Source organism: Octodon degus, unplaced genomic scaffold, assembly GCF_000260255.1.
Source record: "Octodon degus isolate 3935 unplaced genomic scaffold, OctDeg1.0 scaffold00009, whole genome shotgun sequence".
NCBI classification, from domain to species: Eukaryota; Metazoa; Chordata; class Mammalia; order Rodentia; family Octodontidae; genus Octodon; species Octodon degus.
The window spans coordinates 15,793,658-15,813,043 of NW_004524585.1; the positions used below are offsets into that span (position 1 = coordinate 15,793,658).

Consider the following 19,386-nt stretch of genomic DNA (forward strand, 5'->3'; position numbering starts at 1 on the left):
GTCAGGGAGCACATCTGATTAATGACAATGTATTTAAAGAGAGAGAGAGAGAGAGAGAGAGAGAGAGAGAGAGAGAGAGAGAGAGAGAGAGAGAGAAACAGGTGTACAGATGGATCCTACCTCGAACTGATAAAAGCTATATACAACAATCCCACAGCCAACATGATACTGAATGGTAAAAACCTGAAAGAATTCCCTCTATAGTCAGACACAAGATTAGTGTGTCCATCCTTCCCAATTAAGTTCAGTGTAACACTTCAAAACTTAGCCACAGTGAGTCAGGTATGGTGGCTCACTGCATGGTGGCTAACTCCTACAATCCCAGCACTTGGGTGGCTGAGGCAGGAAGACCATTACAAGTGAGGCCAGCCTGGGCTACAAAGTGAGCTCTAGGCCAGCCTCAACAGTACAGTGAGACCCAGTATCAAAAAGACAAAAAAAAGAAAAGAAACCTTAGCCAGAGCAGAGCAATTAGGTAAGCAAAAGAAACAAAAAGAATGCAACTAGAAAAAGAAGGAGTCAGATTATCCTTATTTGTAAATTCTTTAAAGAGAACACCATAAAAACTCTACCATAAGGGCCAGGGATATAGCTCAGCAGCATAAGCACCTGCCTGGCAAGCACAAGGTCCCAAGTTTGATCCCTAGTAAAACATAAAAACTCCACCAAAAGGTTTGGGATAAACAAATTGAGCAAAATGGCAGGATATAAAATCAACACAAAAATCTGTAACACTCCCTTAAATGAATAATGAATGCATTGATGAAGAAATCAGGAAGTCAATTTTATTAATAATAGCTTCAAAAAATTCAATTCATTGATTAGGAATCAACAAAGATCTCTAATGTAATGAAAGATCTCTATAATGTAATGAAAATTAAAGAATACTGCAGAAAAACATTGAAAAAGCTATTAGAAAATGTAAACACCTCCTTTGTTCATGGAACAGAAGACCCAATATAGTGAAAATGGCCATAGTACCAAAAGCCATCTACAGATTCAATGTAATCCCTATAAAATATCAGTATCATACTCCACAGAATCAGAAAAGGCAAACCTGAAATTCATCTGAAGAAAAACCTTTTCACTTTTTGCTAAGTAAGAAGAGCAATGTGGGAGGCATCATAATACCAGATTTCAAGGTATATCACAAAGCCATAATCACAAAAACAAAAGAGTATTTGCACAAAAAAAGACAGTACACCAATGGAACAGAAGGCACAGAAACAGCTTAAACACCAACAACCACATGATTTTTGACAAATGGACCAAAAACATATGCTGGAGAAAAGATAGCCTTTCTAATAATTAGTGCCAGAAAAAGGTGATATTCATATGCAGAAGCCTGAAACTAGATCCTTACCTTTCATCCTGCACTGAACTCATTCATGCCCATGTTTGCAGTGGCACAACTCACAACAGCTAAGCTTCAGAAACAACTTAGATGCCCACCAGTAGATGAATGCAGTGGGTGTAAAATAAAGTAACAGCACATAAGCTGTACAGCCTAAGCTGGTTGGAGCAAAGAGGAGGAAAAAGCTTCACAGGCCCCCCTAAAACATTCACAGTAGTCTCTTCCCACTGAAATTTTCTTTCCTCTCCACCAAAATGTGATTCTCCCCTTAGTGAGAACTCCTTTTGCTTTTTAAAGCAAACCATTTTCTGTATATGATTATCGAAGAAAACCAAATCTGCACAACTCAAAAGTAAGGAAGACTTCGCTGGCAAGAGCAAGGGCCTCAAAGCCAGCCAATATTTTGGCCCTAGCCTTTTGACCCAAGATTTCAATGAAGATTCAGGACACAGGAGAACCTATCCTGTAACATCATGTAACTCAGTTGTGCCCCAAATTTTCTGATCAAGGAGATTATGGAGCCACAGAGGAATGTGATCGATGATGTATAGTATGCCTAAGGAGAGTCACATGGAGAGAAAACATTCTCTCAGGCTTTCACAGAGAGCAAATAGGTCAAGCAATGTCCATGACTCATCCACTTGGCTGACACTGACAAAGGATCTACAAAGTGCAGTGCAGGGTTACAAGATAAATCCTGAGGGTACTTAACTGACCTTGTCAGATACAAAAACTACATTTCTTGTTATATAGGTCTTGCTTTATCTTGGTCTTAACCATCCAGCAGGAAAATATAAAAACGAGGTATACAAAGTAAAGCCATATTAATATGCCGAGTGTGAAAGGCTCAAGTCAACAGCTTCTGCGGATAACCCACTACTATTGTGGACTGCTCGACTGTGTTGGATTGTTTTGCTGAATTCATGCACCTAGAGTATTTGGATACCAATCGAATACCCATCTCTGACAGGACTAAACAAAAAAAGGGGATACAAAGGAAGGACCATTTTGTATTTGTATATACAGAATAGGATAGATGTACAGCTACTTTCGCTTAATTCAATGAGAAGTAAGATCTGTACTAATAGTGTCTGGACAGGATATCCTGTCTACTTCTTGTACTATGGATAACTACTGAGAAGATAACAATGCACAAGTATTAATTATTGAAACTGTCCTATTAATCAGTTTTGAAACTGTCTCATTTCTATTTGTTTCTCAATAAAATAAAATAGTGCAAAGGCCTGAGTTCAATCACTGGTTCCGCCAAAAAAAAAAAAAAAAAAGTAAGGAAGAATGAGCACTCACTGAACGACACCTAACACTAGCACCAGACAGAGAGAAATTAAGCCTTGTCTACTATGCTAAGCTCTGGTTTGCATCTATTTACTTTCTTATGTATTATTTGCATTTTCAGGTATTTCTCACTTACAACTGCATTTTTCAAAGACAAAGCCTTAGATTGTTGCTCTGTAATATTCTCAGTGACTAGATATACATTCCTAGATATAACCAACCATACAGAAGATGCAGATAGACAAAGAATGCAGAACTACTACAGACTTCTCTTTTTAATTTGAATTTCAATGCTGACTAGTGCCAGTGACTCAAATATAACATAAATCTTCCAATTTTTGAATCTCTATCTCACTATATCCAAGTGAAAAAAAACAAACTTGAGTCAATGTATAAAGTTGGAATGATATCTTTAGCAATCTCAGAGGATGGGAAAGAAAAAGCAAGCTGCAAACAAATTTTACATGAATAATGTTCTACAAGCCAAGGCAATTCCCAAAAGAGACATTAAGTATACAAAAATTCAACTCTCTTAAAAGAAAATACAGATCATAAGCAACCAAAAAACAAACAAACCAAAAGAGCAGAGGATATCTGAGAATAAAACAGAATTTTAAAAAACCTAACAACTGCCAGCCATAATGGCACACACCTGTCATCCCAGTACTCAGGAGGCTGAAGTGGAGGATTGCTGCAAGTTTGAGGCCGGCTTGGGCTATGTAGTAAGTTCATAGCCAGTCTGAACTACACAGTGACCTATCTTAAAACAAAACAAAACATAAATCCATGAAGCCTGACTGAATCCTAAAATGGAAAAAGAAAAAGAAAAAAAAAAAGAAACCTCAAAAAAATTTAGGTACAAGGAGCTGGGGAGATAGGTCAGTAGAATAAACGCTTGCTTGGCAAGCACAAGAACCTGACTTCAATCCCCAGTTCCAAAAAAAAAAAAAAAAAAAAATTAGGGTCAATTAAAGACCTTAACTCCTTAATAGTTTACCCTGAGCATCCCTCAGTCAGCATATTTGCTCACATACTGACTATCCTGAGCATTGCTTGGGCAGGTATCATTTCAACTCTTGTTTACAAGAGATACACATCTGTTTGTTTTATATTGACTATTTTTTGCATACTTTTTTATTTTGAATGTTGTATTCACCTTTGATGTTTGCTTCTAGTGAAATCTAACACGTTCTGGCTATTTTCTTTTACTAGTTCTTATTTATTTGTAAAAAAAAAAAATCCTGTAATTTTGTGCTGTAATTTATAAAAACACTTATCATAACTATATTACACATAACTTTTATTCTGCTCTGGAACTCAGTAATATTCTTTTACAATGCAAAATGGGCATGTTTGGGACACCGATAATGAATAGGAAGGAAGTGTCAAAAGATCTGAAAAAGAAAATACTGAAAAAAGGAAAAACATTAACATATCAGAGAGGAAATGTCTGCATCATAAAATGGAAAAACAAAAATAAAGATGTCTCCTTACTATCAGTTATTCATGATACAGAAATGACAAAACTTGAGGGGCCAGCCAAATAGCTCAGCGGATTAAAGTGCCTGCTTAGGCAGACACAGGGGCTGAGAGTTAGATCCCTGGGCCTGCTGTGCCATCCCCACCCCCAGAGCATGCTGAGACTGTTATTGAGACTGGGGGTGGTGGCACGCACCTGTAATCCCAGCACTTAGGAGGCTATAAACGAAGTAGAACTAATAGTCTGATCAAAGCAATGAGACCCTGTAGACCCTATCCTAAAAAAAAAAAAAAAAAAAAAAAAAAAAAACTTGAAAGAAAAAATAAAACTAAAAAAATTCCAGTAGTAGTCCATGATTATAATAACTCTATGGGTGGCATTGATAGAGTTGACCAACATCTAACAAGCTATCCTATAATCAAACAATGAGGAAAAAAATCAGTATTTATGCACCTTCTATACCAAAAAATGTGGAACTCGTTTGTTATATATTCAAAACAAGGGCGTTCAAAAAGTCATTTACTATTTATATTAGATCTAATAGACCAAATAATTGAAATATATGTGATAGCAAAACATCAATAAGCCATGTCCATCATCAACATCTTCACCATTACATTTGGTGGGTAGACATTTTATTGGAATTACTGCACCCAAAGAAAGGAAACGCCAACAGAACAGTGTAGTCTGTTATTCAAAGAAAGACAATCACACAACAAGAATTCAGGAAGAGACTAGATACTACTGTGTACACTATAACATTGTGTTATGCATTGAATGTTTTAAGATATACCATACACAGCAAAATTATCCCTTAAATTTGATAAAATTGTCATTTTATATTTCCCTTTTTATTACATTATAAAAATTAATGAAAGAATATGCAGTTTTTGCTCATCCTGTATTTAAAACTTTGGACTGGTGAGAGAATTAATGCAGACCTTCCCATTTAGCACTGCCATGGTTTGAATGTCTAGGTCCTTCCCAAATTCCTACCTTGGAATGTGTACTAAGAGGCGTGGCCATGGGGAAATGAGCCAGGAAGGCGCCACTTCCTGGATGGGATTAAAGCTCTTGTCACAAAATCATCAGACAACAGCCTCTCCACTGCCACCCTTTCACCACTGGGGACACCCAGCCAGAACCTTGTGTGAGGGATAGGCCTTCACAGACACCCAACCTGCCAGCACCTTGATCGAGAATTTCCCTGCCTCCAGAACTGAGAAATTTCTGTCATTTATAAATTAGCCAAACTGTGATATTTTGCCATTGCAGCACAAATGGTCTAAAGCAAATATAGTCTTAAATTAATATTAATTTTCTTAATCAGTATTGTAATTATGCAGAAAGGTATCCACACTCAAAGACAGTACTAAAATGTTAAATTATCATGATGTCTTTAATACAATTTCAATGGTTTTAAATATACATAAATGTGAAAGGTAATGTGAGTCACTGCCTTTATATGTCCTTTCTCCCTTCACTCTTCTGTAATATTGAACACTGTCAGGATGAAAGGCTGAAGGGTGGAACACAGAAAGCATGTAAGGAGGCCAGCTTGCCCAACTGTGAGGAAAAAAAGCAGCCCTTCTCTCCAAAATTATGAAAATTAGCCTGGAACAGTCACACAGCCCAAGTTCCCAGCCAGAATAGCAGAGTTGGAGGATATCATAGGCTACAGCCACAAAACCAAAAAGATAACAAGTGAACCTAAGATTTAGGCCCTTTCCAGTATTAAATATACCATTAACTATTCCACTACAATACTACCTCTAGTTCAAAAACTCAACATAACCAAATACAAAGTAGAAAAACTCACAGGACCAAAAGAATAAAAACTAATAATAATAATAATAATAATAATAATAGTAATAAAGAATTTAAAATAGCCAAATGCCTTTCACATATATTAACTCTGCTCTTTTGAGAAAAACATCTTAAAAATTTTTGAGAGACAAAATAAAAAATAATTTTTAAAAACTTAGAAAAGGCCGGGAGATAGCTCAGTAGAATAAGCATTTGCCTGGCAAGCTCAAGGTCCTGAGTTCAATCTCCAGTAATGCAAAAACAAAAAACTTAGAAAAAACAAGAAATAACAAATTAGGAGGATTTATTTCAATATCCATACAATTTCAATTTGTACCAAAAATATAAATTCAAAGAGACTGAATATAAATATGGTATGATGAGACCAGGTGTGGTGGAGTATGCCTGTAATCCCAGCACTGGGGAGTCTGAAAAACAGGAGGATCACTATGAGTCTGAGCTGCATAGTGAGACCCTGTACCAAATACATGAAAAAAATAAATAAATATGGTATGATAAGACTGGGTAAAAGAATTTTCTCTTTTTTAAAGACAGTAAAGGAGCAGAGGCTTCAGTCTCAGTGTGAAAGTCCACACCAATTACTGTTGCTTCCAGAAAGACACTGAGGTGATGAAATTAGCCTTATAATTAACTAAAAGTCATACAGAGCTTTGAAAAGTTTGGCAAGATAAGCTTTGTGCTTTATCCTAAACAGTATTTTAGCTGCACGGTGAGGAATGGACTAGCTGGAGCAAAACTGAAAGCCGCCATTAGGGAGCTGAAGCAGGATGTGAGTAACACAGCATAGATGAATGAACTTGAAGTGTATCTCTTCTGAGTCAGCACCATAGCACTTTGGGATTCTTTGTGTGTGAAAGCAGAAAAAGAATATACTCGGGGTGATGTCACGATTTTTGGCTGTTGAGCAACTCTATATACTGATACAATGTACAGAAACCTTTTAGAGAACTAGCCCTCATAGGATTGGTTATGTTACTCAAAATTTTAATTATAATGGTAGAAATAACACTACCTCAAAGCATCTGCAGTGAGGACGCAGGGCATAAGAGATCCTGTACTGTAATATCATGTAACTCAGTGATGTCCCAAATTTTCTGATCAAGATTATGGAGCCACAGAAGAAAGTAAGTGACGATGTAGAGTGTACCTAAGGAGAGTCACATCAAGAGAAAACATTCCCTCAGGCTTTCACAGACAACAAATTGGTCAAGCAATAGCCGTGACTCATCCACATGGCTGACACTCACAAAAGATCTACTGTGGGGCAGCTGAGATTCTAGGACTGCTAGGTGTGGAGGATCACCTTGAAACTGCAGTACAGGGTTTCAAGGTAAATCCTGACGAAATCTGACTGACCTTGGCAGATACAAAAGTTACATTTCTTGTTTTAGAGGTCTTGCTTTATCTTGGTCTTAACCATCCAGCAGAAAAGTATAAAAATGAGGCATAAAAAGTAAAGCCATATTAATATGCTGAGCTGTAAAAGGCATACGTCAACAACTTCTGACATTGCCAGTCCTATGAATAACCCACTACTCTTATCGACTACTGGACTATATTGGATTATTTTGCTGAATTCATGCACCTACAATATTTAGATGGCAATGGAATATCCACCTCTAACAAAACTAAGCAAAAAAAGGGGATATAAATGAAGGACCATTTGGTATCTGCATATACAAAATAGAATAGATATACAGCTACTTTCTCTTAATTCAATGAAATGAAAGATTTGTACTAATAGTATTTTGACAGGATATCATGTCTGCATCTTGTACTATGAATAACTACTATGAAGACAATATGTAATGTATTAATTATTATAACTGTCCTACTAACTTGTTTTGAAACTGTCTCATTTCTACTTGTTTCTCAATAAAATTAAAGAAAAAAGAGAATAAAGCATCTGAAAAATTTGCAATGTGTAATATTACTTTTTATACAATGAAGTATTACTGTGTCATTAAGAAGGATACGCTTAAGACATTTCTAGCTAAAAGGATGCACCTTGAGACCATGTTCTTAAGTGAAATAAACTGGACATACATGGCCAAATATCACACTGTTTCTCTGCTGTGAGAAATCAAAAGGATAAACAAGGACCAAAATATATAATAGATACTGGAAAATAAGCAGAAAAAAATCTTACATGCAAAGGGCAACAGGGAGGAGGAAGGTGATAAGGAAAGAAGGAAGAATGAATAGAAGGAAAAAAATGGAAACAGCCATTGCAAAGAAGAGGAAGGGGGACTAAAGGAAAGGGAAGAGAATAGGGAAACAAGAGGAATCAAGAAATATCATGGACAGGTACAGATGCCCTATGATGAATGCTATCATTATGTATATTTAAAATATATAAATAAAATTAATTTTTTAAAAAATACTTATTTCCCCAAGGTTCACTCGCCGGCAATGGTGTGCTCTGCTTGCCCCGCCCCTCAGGTGCACTGAGATCACAATTGAGATTGGGCATGGTGGCACACACCTGTAATCTCAGCTCTTGGGCGGCTAAAACAGAAGAATCACTAGGAGTCTGAACCATGTAGTGAGACCCTGTAGACCACGCAGACCCTGTACCAAATACATAAAAAAATAAATAAATAAAATAAAAAATACTTATTTCCCTGAAACTGAATTTTATATGAATTTTAATTAATTATTGGTTTACTATCACATGACCTCAGTCTTTCTTGGAAATACAGAAAGCAGAGGGAAGGGTATGAGTTCAAGAAAAATAAAACAAAGGCTGTGGGGCAGCTGAGATTCTAGGACTGCTAGGTGTGGAGGACCACCTTGAGTAGCTCTCCTTGAAAGAAGAGCAACTGTCTCCATTTTGATGGAGCCTGACCCTATTTCCTCATATTGTTATGTACAGAGCTGGCTAGGACTTCTGTTTATCCTTCAATTGGCCTTAAGCAATGTGTATTGGTCTAGCTGAGGTGCTGGTGATAAGTCTTTGAAGGTAGAATGTGTGTTTCCTTGGTAACCTATACCTGCTACTCTTTAATGTGGGCCGGATCAAGACAGGACGGTGGAGCTAATGCTCCACACCGCCAGCTGGGATCAAGCCTGGAGATAGAAGCTATGACTTCCTGGGGCTTGAAAGACTACATCAAAGCTGAAGCACCAGACCCTCCAAAACTACCTCAATAGCATAAAGCAGATTACCATCTCTGCATATCATCTCTGCATATGGCAAAAGTAAATTTAGGCCACCCACCTAGCTCAGCTCACAGTAGTCACCTACTTCCCACAATTCTCAGTCAATCTTCCTCAAGCCACTCCACTGAATAAAACCGGCTGAGGCCCTGGATCACTCTCTTTGTTTTGGAAAGCCATCTTCATGGCTGGACTTATAGCCCCTCGACTCCCCAGTGATAGAAAATATAATTTAGTGTCTTTATTTTTGCTGTGGGTTGCATTGAAAGTGGTAGACTGGAATCAAGTTGATGGGATTCAACAACATAACTTTGGGATTACAAATATTGGCTTCTTGGACCAAGACGAGAACCTGGAAGGGACTCCTACAGCTAGGCACACAGGTTAGGGAAACATTAGAATTCTGCTAATTGTATTAGTGGAAAAAAATAGTAATGATATCACAAGTAAGAGAAAATTCATTAAGACAAAGGACAAGCAAAATATAACCACAGGTATGAAATGAAGGCAGCTTTCCAAAATAGGAGAGTAATCTCAGATAAGGAATACTACAAGCTGGATGCAGTGGCACACACCTGCCATTCTGGTACTTGGGAGGCTGAGGCAGGAGGAGCTAGAGCAGTGGTTGTTAACCTATTGTACACGTGCCCCAGCCAGCTGTTTGTTATCACTGAAACTAAGATGCTTGTCATCACTGAGTTAGTATTTGAGGCCACCCTGGGCTACAGAACAAGTTCCAGGTAATCCTGGACTACACAGCAAAACCCTATCTCAAAACACACACACACACACACACACACACACACACACACACACAATCAAAACTATCATAGTTTCCGAGAGAAAAAAATGCTTTAGTTAACCAAGAACAGTAAAGTGATCCTACCTTACTACTATTCATTGCTGGCTGTATCTTAGCTAAAGTAGCAGGTCCATGTTGAGGTATGCACACATTAGGGATGAAGAAGACCCTTGAGAAACATGCAGTGAAGTCTCAGGAATGACCACAGGTCTAGCCAAAAGACATGAGCTGCAAGAAGAAATTCAAGGAGTCAGAATTGTTCTCCACAGAGAAAAAGGAAAAAATGTATACCCAGAGTATAGTAAGCTATTACTGGAAATTAACTGTGAGTCTGTTAGATTCCCCAAACTACAAGAGAATTCCATACTTACCGCAGCTCACTCTCTCCTCTTTTCTCTACTGTCCCTATGTGTAATGTACTTTACCTTCTCTGCCTCCTGTTCTCCACTTTGAAGAGTAATTCATTTTTTTCTCTATTTTCACAAATAAAAAAAGCTTCAAGCTTAAAATGCAGCAACAAGGGACTGCATTTGTTGAAACACTGTTACAGCCAGGCTTGCTGCCTCATATCTACAATCCCAGCACTCAGGAGCCTGGGGCAGGAGGGTCACCAGGAATTCCAGTCCAGCTGGGCTACATAGTGAGTTCAACCAGCCTAAATTACATTGTAAGAATGTATTAAAAAAAAAAAAACTGTCACATCCTAAAGAAGTAATTAATAAGAAAAATACTTCCCAAAACTGAAGATTCTCCCTTCAAACATATACTTCCTCTGTTTCATGTGTCATGTGTTTTACTCTGCCAAAGTATGATCCTTGAATTGGCAGTTCTCCCCTCAATCCTTGGAAGTGTAGATCTTCTAAGATGTTTCTCAGTCACTGGCTCTCTTCTTTATCACTGATGTCAACAAACAGTCACCCCTCAGTACCCATGCAGGATTGGTTCAGTACAGATGCAATTTTTTGAAGAATATTTTTGATCTCTGGGTGGTTGAATTCACAGCAGCAGGAGCCACAGGTAGAGAGCCAACAGCATGCCTTTCCCAATCCTGGTAGTTTCTCATCTTTTGACTTTTGCACACCTATACCTAATCAGACTTCCTAGTTTGTCATCAGCTCCCGCTTCTTCTAAACCCTTTTTTGTTTGCCTATTCTGTCTCCTGTCTCTTCCCCTGCTTCCTTGACTTTTCACATAACTCAAAGGACATTTCACAGATGTTAGCAGAAAAAGCACTCCTTTCCTTCTGGTCAGGAACCTAATCAAACACAAGTGTCTACCACGGTCTGATACAAATCTTTTATTCTTCTAATGTTTTGCCCATTTCCATAGGGCTCCTCTTTACCTCCAAAGAAGCATTTTTGTTTCCTTCTGGATTTGGCAAGTGTACTGTCACCTCAACTGTGACACAGCACCCAATACCAACAACTTAAGAAGGACAGGTGCAGCAGGCTCAGCTTCCGAGGTGGACAGGGCATGGTAGCAGGGCAAGTGAGAGGAAAGCTGCTCATCTCACTGCAGAGCAGGTGGGACGCAGAGCGGAGGGAGGAGCCAGTGATAAGAAGATATCTTTCTAAAAGGACTCAGCATCTTTGCCGTTAATACAATGCAAATCACAACATTGAGATCCTATTTCACCCCAGTAGGAAAGACAAAAGCAGAATCAAGAAATGCTGGCAAAGCTACAGAGGAAAAGGAATCCTTTTACATTGTTGTTAGAAATATGACTAACACAAGTAGTATGGAAATCAGTATGGAGATTCATCAACCACTAAAAGGCAAAAGATTTATTCAATCTGAAGAGAAACCAGAGTGTCACCAACAACTAAAAATAGAAATTCCATTTAAGTATCAATACCTACACTATGTTCCCAAAAAGTATGGACATCATAGTAGAGTAATACCTGCATGTCCATGTTCACGGCAGCCCAATTCATAACCGTTAAATTACGGAAGCAGCCTATATGCCCATCCACAGTGAATGGTTAAAGAAGATGTACTATAGATACACAATGGAATACTCCTCAGTCACGGAGAAGGATAAATTTGAGTTACCTTAAGTACATAATGCTAAGCAAAATAAAGCAGATACAGGTTAAATATTGAATGGTTTCTCATATACGAAAGCCAAAATACAAATAATTTTAAAAGCAAAATAAAAACCAATGATAAGAAATAGGTAGACTTTGTGGGGATGAGAAAGGGACCTAGGATGGGAGAAAATAGGAGCCTGTGTAATTAGAGAGGTTGGCGGAGGAAGATGAAGGAATCATTAAAATTTTTCATTTTGTGCATGAAACCTTGGGCGAGCACTGATAAGGACTATATCTTTTAAGTAATACAAGGAATTTGTTTTGCTAAATGTCCTCTTGTCATCAAGCTGGGTGGCTTGGGTGGCATTAATCATTCACACGCCAAAGTTTCTGTAGTTGGCACACAGTATAGGTCTTCAGAATCAGCATATTCCTTCCCCCGAGCAGGAGTTCAGGAATGAGTATGTGACCCGAACTAGATAGATAAGTCTGAATGTTGTCCAACATTTTCCTTTTTATTTTACCAAGCCCAGGGCCTTGCACACACTAAGCAAGTGCTTTACAACTCAGCTATACATGGAGCACTCCCAACATTTTTTACAGGAAATAATCAGGAAAGTAAGTTCTTTTTCAGTTGAAGTAGTTAAACTGAAAAAAACATAAGTACCTACTTGACAATAAGCCAACACAGAGAAAGTGCCAAGAGTTGGAAACAGAAAGAGATAAAATTCTGAAAACATTTCACCCCTACATCTGAGTTCAAGTGTGAATAGATATAGCTTCTGAAATTTAGAATTACTATTAAGAAACAATTTTCCCTGGAGACTTCTGAGCAAAAAGTGCAAAGAAATGTGTATAACAGAGAAACATGAAAGCTAGAGTGGTATCTTCCACTCTTTGCAAAGAGAACTCAAAAGACCTTGGGAGAAATGACCCTCTTTCCTATCCCTCCCTGCAGAAATTTTATCTATATCCTATGATAATAAATCTAAAGAAACCTTCCCACTTTTCTGTGGAGATGATCTGCTTAATGAGTTATCCTTCTTCTGCCCAGGAAGATAGCTGATGTGTCAGCAGCCTGTACAAGATTAGAGTCTTTTAATTTCAAGAACCTCTCCTGTGATCCTTCTGGCAGAATCACTACATGTGCAGATAAATATCCAAAAGCCAGCAATATAATTGAGGCAGTAATATAAAACAAACCACCTAAGAAAAGCCCAGGAACTGACAGAGTCACAGCTAAATTCTACAGGATCTCCGGGGAAGATATAATGCCAATACTCCTCAACCTATTTAACAAAAATAAAAGACAAAGGGGGCTTGCTGGTTAGCGCAGTTGTTTAAGCGCCTGCTGGGGCAAACCCAGTCAGGCACAGGGAATCACAGTTCAATCCCCAGCTCTCCATGCTTACCAGACATGCCCTTAAGGCAGCCTGAGCCAACCAGAAAGAAAGAAAGGAAAGGAAAGGAAAGGAAAGGAAAGGAAAGGAAAGGAAAGGAAAGGAAAGGAAAGGAAAGGAAAGGAAAGGAAAGGAAAGGGGAAAAAAAAATTAAAAGACAAGGAGTACTCCCAGTGCCAACCAATCCTGGAACCTAGCACTGTCCTACTTCTAAAACCAGGGAAGGACCCATCCAAAAAAGAAAACTACAGGCCCATCTTTTTGAACATAGATGCAAAAATTCTCAACAAGATACTGGCAAACAGAATGCAACAAATCATCAAAAAGATCATATACTATAATGAAGTAGCCTTCATCCTAGAGATGTAATGATGGTCCAACATATACAAATGAATAAATGTAATACATTACATAAACAGAAACAAGGACAAAAGACATATGATCACATCAATAAATGAAGGGATGGGGAGATAGCTCAGGGGAATAAATGCTTGCTTGACAAGTACAAGGTCCTGAGTTTGATCCCTGGTACAAAAAAAAAAAAAAAAAAAAAAAAAAAATTGGTTAAATAAATGCAGAAAAAAAGCCTTTGACAAAATCCAATACACATTCATGATAAAAAAAAAAACCTGAAGAAAAGAGGTATAGAAAGATCTTCAATACCTGATAAAAAGCTACTTACGGCAAACCTACTGCCAACATCATGTTAAATAGAAAAATAGTAAAAACTTTCTCTCTAAAACCAGAACTAAGCTAAAGATATCTATTATCACACTGTTCAATAAATTTACTCAAAACATTAGCCAGAGCAACCAGGCAAAAAAAAGAAGCAAAAGGGATACATGTTAGATAGAAAGAAGACAAATTGTCATTATTAGCAGATAGCATGATCCTCTACATAGAAAACTCAAGAAACTCCACCAAAAGACTCCTAGAATTAATAACCAAATTCAGTAGTGTAGCAGGATGTAAAATCAACACACAAAACTTAACAGTGTTTTTGTAAAAATGATAATTAACTCACTAAGAAAGAAATTAGACAATATCACATGTAGCATCAAAAAACTAAATACTTAGAAATTAATCTAACCAGGAAGTAAAAAGACCTCTATAGTGAAAATTACAGTATTCTGAGAAAAAGAGATCAAGGAGGGTATCAGAAAATAGAAAGACAACCTATTCCTGGATGGGTAAAACCAATACTGTCAAAATGGCCATATTCCAAAAACTGACATAAAGTGTATTCAATACAATCAAAATACCAACAGCATAACAAAAATAACCCTAAAATCTATATAGATTCAGAAGAGACCCAGAATGGCAAATACAGTTGTAGTTAACAAGAGCAACGCAGCAGGAATTACAATATCAGATTTTAAATATTACAAAGCTACAGTAATAAAAACAGCATAGTCCTCATATAAAAACACATAGGGATCTATAGACACAGAAACAACTCCAGACACATTCAGCCTGTCTTTGACAAAGGGGCCAAAAAGAGCCTCTTTAACAAGTAGTGCTTAAAAAAAAAAAAAAAAAAAAGCTATCTATATGCAGAAGAGCAAATCTAATCACATGTCTAGTCTTCTATATTTCACCATGCACTAAACTAAAATCAGACTGGATCAAATAACTAAATGTTAAGACAGAAAATATCTAGTAGAATATAAAACAGGCAAAACAAATTAAGACATAGGCATAGGCAAGGACTTTCTGAATAGGACTCCAACTGCCCAAGAAATAACATCAAGAATCAACAAATGTGATCACATTAAATTTAAAAGCTTCTGTACAGCAAAGGAAAACACCATCAGAGTAAAGAGACTACCTACACAATGCGAAAAAAAAAATTGGCAGCTATTACTCAGAGGACTAATATCTGGAATACATAAACAAGTCAAAAATATTAGATCCCCAAAATAAAAGGCCTAATCAAAAAATGGGTGCATGAAGTGATACTTCTCAGAACAAGTACAAATGGCCAATAAGTAAAGGAGAAAAATGTTCAATACCACTGGCTATTAAAGAAATGCAAATTAAAACACCACAATTCTACCTTACTCCAGAAAGAAGGGCTATTATCAAGAAATCAAGCAACAAATGGTGTGGGTGGGTGTGTACTGAGGGTTGCTTCCACAGCGCTCATGGGAATGTAAACTAGTACAACCACTATGGAGATAAGTATGGATTTCTCAAACACCAAAACTAGAAATTCCATTTGACTCAGCTATTCCCTTTCTATATAACTTCCGCAAAGAGTAAAAAACACCCTATTGCTGTGACATATGCATACCCATGTTTATAGTAGTACAATTCACAGTAGCTAAATCTTGGAAGTGACTTATTTGTCTATCAGCAGATGAATGGATAAAGTAAGTTATTTATACACAATGGAGTACTACTCTGCTATAAAAAGGATAAATGAGTCATTTGTGGGAAAACTGAAATCTTTCAGACCATAATATTAAGTGAAATAAATTAGACACACCAAATTTAAATACTACATGGCTTTTCTGGAAGATTATAGTGAAAATCTTTTGGATGTACTTACCTTGCATCCACTCCCTCTTCCCATAGTCACATTTTCTTTTTCTTTCAGTGAACCTCCTATATCTTACCTCTTAGTACAAAGAGTTTTGACACTCCCTAGTCCCACTATGAAAAGCCAGCACCTAATTCAGGTCTGGCCTATCATTACATCCCATCCTTCAAAATATAGGATCAAGGATGGAGAAAGAACAAAACTCATTCGATGAAATGCAGTTAGTCCCAAGACTAAGAGGAAAATAAGTTCTTTTTTTATGGAAAGCTTCTTTCAGTGAAAAAATTTAAGCCTGGAGCCACCAAAAGCTCCACATGGAGTAAAGTTACATAAGGATATACCTAAAACAAAGGAAAGCCATAAGTATCTCAGTGTCCTAAGTACAAACAGGAGTTTTGTCTTGTGCAAGATACTCTCAGTTTGCAGAGGGGGAAAAAATTATTTGTCTAAATTATACAACCAATTGCTAGTTGCATAGACATAATCCTAGACAAGCCTGCTGGGACATCCTTACTCTTCACCGCACCACACTCCCTCTCAGGAAAGCAGTCTGCAACATTTCTATATTTTATAATTATCTGAAGCTGAAAGTTAGATTCTTATATGGGGTGAGCATTCTATTAACATTTGGAGAATGAACAAAAAAAGAAGAAACATATTTTGCTTCCTGCCCCATTCTTGTAATAGCTTGCCTCTTGTCTGACATAAAACATTGCTCCCTTATTCCTATAATGTAAGCTACCTTAAGAGACATATCATTTCTTTTACCATCTTCAGCCTCTTCCAAAAGTCATGGTATTAATATGACTTACAAAACAAGTCTTTAAGCTAAGTTACTTAGGTCTTAGAATACCATTCCCATCACACAGTAAAACAGGTGCCAAAATATAGGGAGGAAGTCATAATGTTAGAAAGAGGCTACTGGACCAGGGATATAGCTCAGTGGCACAAGCGCCTGCCTGGCAAGCACAAGGGCCTGAGTGCAATTCCTGGTACCAGAAAAAAAAAAAAAAAAAAAAAAAAGGAAAAGCCTATTATCAGGGGCTAGGGAGATAGCTCAGTGCTCTAAATGCCTGCCTGGAAAATATGAGGACTGGAGTTCTATTCCTGTTACCATATGCCATGCTGGCCCCAAAACTGGGCATGGTGGTGCACACCTGTAATCCCAGTGCTGGAGAGGCTGAGGCAGGAGGATCACTACTAGTCTGAACTGCATAATGAGACCCTGTATCCAATAAATAAATAATTTTTAAAAGAGGTACTATCAAGTCTAGTTACTGTTTTGTTATAATTGACTATAAAATCATCAGAAAAGGACACACATATTATCCTACAAATTCTGATACCATTGTTAATATTAATATTTAAAGATATTTCAGGAAGCTGGGAGTGGTGGCACATGCCTAGAATCCCAACACTTGGGAGGCTGAGGCAGGAGGATTGCTGTGAGTTCGAGGCCAGCCTGGGCTATCAAGTGAGTTGAAAGCCAGCCTGAACATATATATATCAGGGAGAAAATCAAGATATACTATGTAAATATACAAATTCCCTGTGATGAATGTGATCATTATGTATATCAAAAGTGCACCAAGATGGGTATGGTGGCACATACCAGTAATCCTAGCAGTTGAGAGGCTGAGACGAGAGGAGTACCTTGATTCAAGGTCAGCCTGTATCATAGCAAGATCCATCTCAAAAATCCAAATAAAGAAAGAAATTTCAGAAGAAATACATTAACTTCTAAAAAGTAGCAGCTATTAATAAACCTCTCTCAAATATTTGAGGGTGGCAGGGAAGGGGAAAAAAGAGAGGATTTGTGAATATAAGATCTCTGACATTTTCAAGAAATCTCAATAAAGACCATGAAAAATTTTGACAAAGCTAGAATACTCAGTGAAAATGCTTCACAAATTAACTTCTTTCCCTAGAAAGTGTATTGCACTGATCCACATTCAAAGACATTGAATTCAACATTCCATTTTGAAACGTATTCAAAAATGTCCCTTTTTCTGGCTAAGATCCACCACTCTCCTTCGACATATTTAATTTGTCTCGTTAAAAGCCAGCTTCCTGTAGTGCTTCACAAAAGTAACAGTATACTATTTGACAATATCAAACAGAATAAACCCAAAGTGAGATGTAATCACTAAACAGTTAAGGTCCTAAGGTCTCACTTCTAATATGTAACAGAAAGGTATCTCAGCAACACTGTAAACACTTCAATAGAAACTTCTAGACTCACTCTCAAATTAAAATTACTATTAAATCAAACACTAAGAGTTCACTACACTTAGGTTTTTACCATTTATATTTATTTCAAGTTTAATTTACAAAAGATCCGAGTTCAAATGCCAGAGTTAATGTATAAGTACTTGGACCAATAATATGATGTAAGATTGACTTCACATCACAAAAAAGCCATCGAATTCATAGGGTTGACATACAGATCAAAAGAGCTGGACATGGTGGCACACGCCTATAAGCCGAGCACTCGAGAGGCTGAAGCAGGAGGATTGCTGCAAGGTCAAAGCCAGCCTGGGCTACAAAGTGAACTCAAGGCTAGCCTGAGTTGCAGAGTGAAACCCTGTCTTTAAAAAAATAAAATGTACAAACAGTACCTAGTACTTTTAGCAGGCACTGTTTATTACCCCCTCCATAACATATCGAAATCTATGTAGCTTATAGAAAAAAAATTGTAGACAGAAGCCTACTATGTGGGTGATTAAAATGCTGAGAACAGAAAAGAAAAAACTACACATAAATAAAAAAACCTGAGTATATATATTTATATTACAGCTATATATAATAGATCGATAGATAAATGGATGGATGGATGGATGGATGTGTTTGGAAGAAGATATCAAAATCTGCCTCTCACTTTTTTATAAATTTCTACTGTAAATAAATCTAGATAGATTCTTGAACTTCATCCAACAGAACTGCTTATAAATAACTTAGATGGTGGCCTATCAAGCTGTCACTAATAATTTCCTAGACAACTATATAGTTTAGTTCCCCTTAATCACTCTTCAGTTGCAAATTTATTCAATATACAGAAAGTATAGACACAATGAAGTGACAATGCTTCACCAAAACATACACACCTGTGATAAATTCAGAATGAAGGTAAAGTGTGACAAGTGGAGTGGTCACGTTAGAAAGTCCACCATCCACCAGACTCTACAGTAAAGCAAAGAAAAAGATTACACTTAAAAATGTCTTTTTTGCTTCTAGGAAAGCAGCATACACAAAACCTTGGCAAAATTTAAAATGATGGTTAACCTTTCCCGGGCGTCTGCCGAAGATGGCGGAGGGGCAGGTCCTGGTGCTGGATGGCCGAGGCCGCCTGGCGGCCACTGTGGCCAAGCAGGTACTGCTAGGCCGCAAGGTGGTGGTTGTGCGCTGCGAGGGTATCAACATTTCTGGCAATTTCTACAGAAATAAGTTGAAGTACTTGGCCTTCCTCCGCAAGCGGATGAACACCAACCCATCCCGC

At 37.5% G+C, this 19,386-nt stretch overlaps 1 protein-coding gene across 10 annotated transcripts in view; it reads right to left on the minus strand.

Moving 5' to 3' along the window:
- The window catches only part of Fer (FER tyrosine kinase), a 485,925-nt gene that overhangs the window by 442,750 nt on the left and 23,789 nt on the right, over positions 1-19,386 (minus strand). For 8 of the 10 annotated variants that reach the window (XM_023708326.1, XM_023708329.1, XM_023708308.1 and 5 more), the window contains exon 2: positions 10,003-10,146. The exons of the other annotated variants lie outside the window; for them this stretch is intronic. The gene's annotated coding sequence lies outside the window, so the exon portion shown is untranslated. The remainder of the gene's footprint in view (positions 1-10,002; positions 10,147-19,386) is intronic. 10 annotated transcript variants of the gene reach the window in all.